Consider the following 4,213-nt stretch of genomic DNA (forward strand, 5'->3'; position numbering starts at 1 on the left):
AGTCTGTTTTATCAGAGACTAGGATTGCAACCCCTGCCTTTTATTGTTTTCCATTTGCTTGGTAGATCTTCCTCCATCCCTTTATTTCCAGCCACTGTGTGTCTCTGCACATGAGATGGGTCTTCTGAATACAGCACATTGATGGGTCTTAACTCTTTATCCAATTTGCCAGTCTGCATCTTTTAAATGGAACATTTAGCCCATTTACATTTAAGGTTAATATTGCTATGTGTGAATGTGATCCTGTTATTATGATGTTAGCTGGTTATTTTGCTTCTTAGTTGATGCAGTTTCTTCCTAGCATTGATGGTCTTTACAATTTGGCATGTTTTTGTAGTGACTGGTATCTGTTGTTCCTTTCCATGTTTAGTGCTTCCTTCAGGAGCTCTTGTAGGGCAGGCCTGGTGGTGACAAAATCTCTCAGCATTTGTTTGTCTGTAAAGGATTTTTTTTCTCCTTCACTTTGAAGCTTAGTTTGACTGAATATGAAATTCTGGGTTGAAATTTCTTTTCTTTAAGAATATTAAATATTGACCCCACTCTCTTTTGGCTTGTAGAGTTTCTGCTGAGAGATTTGCTGTCAGTCTGATGGGCTTCCCTTTGTGGGTAACCTGACCTTTCTCTCTGGTTGACCTTGACATTTTTTCCCTCATTTCAACTTTGGTGAATCTGACAATTATGTGTCTTGGAGTTGCTCTTCTCAAGGAGTATCTTTGTGGCATTCTCTGTATTTCCTGAATTTGAATGTTGGTCTGCCTTGCTAGGTTGTGGAACTTCTCCTGGATAATATCCTTCAGTGTTTTCCAACTTGGTTCCATTCTCCCCATCACTTTCAGGTACACCAATCGGATGTAGATTTGGTCTTTTTGCATAGTCCTATATTTCTTGGAGGCTTTGTTCATTTCTTTTTACTCTTTTTTTCTCTAAACTTCTCATCTTGCTTCATTTCATTCATTTGATCTTCAGTCACTGATACCCTTTCTTCCAGTTGGTTGAATTGGTTACTGAAGCTTGTGTGTTTGTCACATAGTTCTCATGCCATGGTTTTCAGCTCCATCAGGTCATTTCAGGACTTCTCTACACTGGTTATTCTAGTTAGCCATTCGTCTAATCTTTTTTCAAGGTTTTAGCTTCTTTGCAATGGGTTCGAACTTCCTCCTTTAGCTCAGATAAGTTTGATCATCTGAAGCCTTCTTCTTTCAACTCATCAAAGTCATTCTCCATCCAGCTTTGTTCCATTGCTGGAGAGAAGCTGTGTTCCTTTGGAGCAGGAGAGGCGCTCTGATTTTTAGAATTTTCAGCTTTTCTGCTCTGTTTTTTCTCATCTTTGTGGTTTTATCTACCTTTGGTTTTGGTGATGGTGACATACAGATGGGGTTTTGGTGTGGATGTCCTTTCTGTTTATTAGTTTTCCTTCTAACAGTCAGGACCCTCATCTGCAGGTCTGTTGGAGTTTGCTGGAGGTCCACTCCAGACCCTGTTTGCCTGGGTATCAGCAGCAGAGTCTGCAAAACAGTGACTATTTATTATGTTATTGCAGAACAGCAAATGTTGTTGCCTGATCATTCCTCTGGAAGCTTCGTCTCAGAGGGATACCCAGCCATGTGAGGTCAGTCTGCCCCTACTGGAGGGTGCCTCCCAGTTAGGCCACTCAGGGATCAGGGACCCATTTGAGGAGGCAGTCTGTCCATTCTCAGATCTCAAAGTCTGTGCTGGGAGAACCACTACTCTCTTCAAAGCTGTCAGACAGGGACATTTAAGTCTGTAGAGGTTTCTGCTGTTTTTTGTTTGGCTATGCCCTGTCCCCAGAGGTGGAGTCTACAGAGACAGGCAGGACTCCTTGAGCTGCGGTGGGCTCCACCCAATTTGAGCCTCCCACCACTTTGTTTACCTACTCAAGCCTCAGCAATGGTGGGCACCCCTCCCCCCGCCGCACTGCAGCCTTGCAGTTTGATCTGAGACTGCTGTGCTAGCAATGACCGAGGCTCTGTGGGCATGGGACCCTCCAAGTCAGGTGTGGGATATAATCTCCTGGTGTGCCATTTGCTAAGACCATTGGAAAAGCACAGTATTTGGGTGGGAGTGACCTGATTTTCCAGGTGCCGTCTGTCACAACTTCCCTTGGCTAGGAAAGGGAATTCCCTGACCACTTATGCTTCCCAGGTGAGGTGAGGCCTCGCCCTGCTTCGGCTCACACTTGGTGGGCTGCACCTACTGTCCTGCACCCACTGTCCAAGAAGCCTCAGTGAGATGAACCTGGTACCTCAGTTGGAAATTCAGAAATCACCTGTCTTCTGCATCACTCATGCTGGGAACTGTAGACTGGAGCTATTCCAATTTGGCCATCTTGGAACTGCCCTCCTCTAATAGATTATTTATTAAGCATTTCTGGCTTTTGTTGTTGTTGTGAATTGCCTATTAACATGATTGGTATTTCCTTCCAGGTACTCTGTTATTTCTCTCTTGTATGACCTGCTAGTTGTATTAGCTGTTCAGCCAATATAGAGATATACCTAGGAGTTGATATTTTTACTCTGCTTCTTTTTGTATTTTCTGGATATTAGGATTTATCCTGTTCACCATTTGAGTCAAATTCTCAGGTAGTATCTTTTCAAATTTTATGTTTTGCCCTTTCTCTTTATTTTTACATTATAGAATACCAGTTAAATATATGTTAAAATTTCACACTTTATTCACCATGGCCCTTACTTTTTTAATGTATTTTTGCTTTTTGTTCGTTGTTTCTAATGCCCTATTTTCTAGTTAACAGTTTTTTCAAAAGTGTCTATTCTGCTCTTTAAACATTCTTAAATGCCTCATTCATTTATAGACGTACTTTTTAATTCTTTCTAAACTTACATATCAAATTTGATACTCTTTTATAATTTCACCAAAGTTTTAAAATCCTCTGACTAGCATGATTAAACTTTGTGCTTGATATAATTTTAGGCTAACTTAAGTAGGACAGTTGAGCCTTGGAATTTTATGTGAACTTGCCACATTATAATTTGTTTGGTCCATCTCGACAGACTTCAGTCCCCTGTGCCTAATCACACTCTTTTCTGTGATTCCATATTTAACATAGTTTTTATGTTTCATGGAGTCCCCTAGATAGTCCTCAGCATCTCCCTTACTCTTTTCACAACCATCTTTTCATGGTCTCAACTCATACAAGCTCAGCCCACACCCACCCATTTCCTGAGACATTTCTGGCTAAGGTTATAAACCCTGAGACATTTCTGGCTGAGGCTATAAATGCCTCATTATGACATGAGTTTTCCTTTCCCTACTGAAATAGTTTTTCAAATAAGATTTCTCTTTAAGACCCGATTTGCTTTAATTTGACATATCCTTAAATCTTAATATATATAACAAAAATATAACATAGAATCTGTTTCTGATATTCTTCCAATATTTTAATGTTGCATTCATTTTCTAACAGAGTGGGTGATCATTAATGATGGATTTTTTTCTCAGGTATTTTGTAATTTTTAATAATGAATACTATTTTTCTTGTAGTGACAGTTTAAAGAATCATTTAAGAGTCGTGTTTGTGTATGAAAGTGAATGGAGGGTGTTTGTCTGCTTCTGCCTGGTGTCTGCTCTAACAAATTAAAAGTTTAAACTATTTATAGCTTTGTGAACTGGGGTATCTCAGATCATACAAGAAGTGTGAATTTTGCCTTTCATACTTTACATAAATGAGGAATTGTGATTATGAATTCTTCAGGAAAACTTCAGTACATATTCTCATAAGCTCTGTTCCACAAGGAGCAAAAATTCAAAAGTGCAGCTACTGTTTTCCACAGTTCTGCAGGATTTTTCAGAATTTGTGTCCCATTGAGAACGTGGCCTAAATGAAGGTCCTGATTTTAGGTCAGAGAAACCAGATGACTCTCCATACTGCTCAAAATTGTTCCCATCACCCAGGTGGGGATAAATAAGAGCTAGCTTCCACTTAGCCTACTATTGGCAGCCACCATGTAGTAGGATGGGCCGTCGTCTCTGCAATCTGCCTTTCATTGTTTACCTCAGCCTACTGGAACAACAGACAGGCTATACCATAATTTTTAAAAATATTTTAAACACATCTACTACTTATTAGGGAGGGGTGATGTCTCTGCTTTTACTTAGATGCCAAAGTCCAGAATTGACTGTGATAAGGAAGTTTTTTTCCTACAGCCGTTTGATGTTTTACCTGTTTTAAACCTAT

This window comes from Colobus angolensis, unplaced genomic scaffold, assembly GCF_000951035.1.
Source record: "Colobus angolensis palliatus isolate OR3802 unplaced genomic scaffold, Cang.pa_1.0 Scaffold191, whole genome shotgun sequence".
NCBI lineage: Eukaryota > Metazoa > Chordata > Mammalia > Primates > Cercopithecidae > Colobus > Colobus angolensis.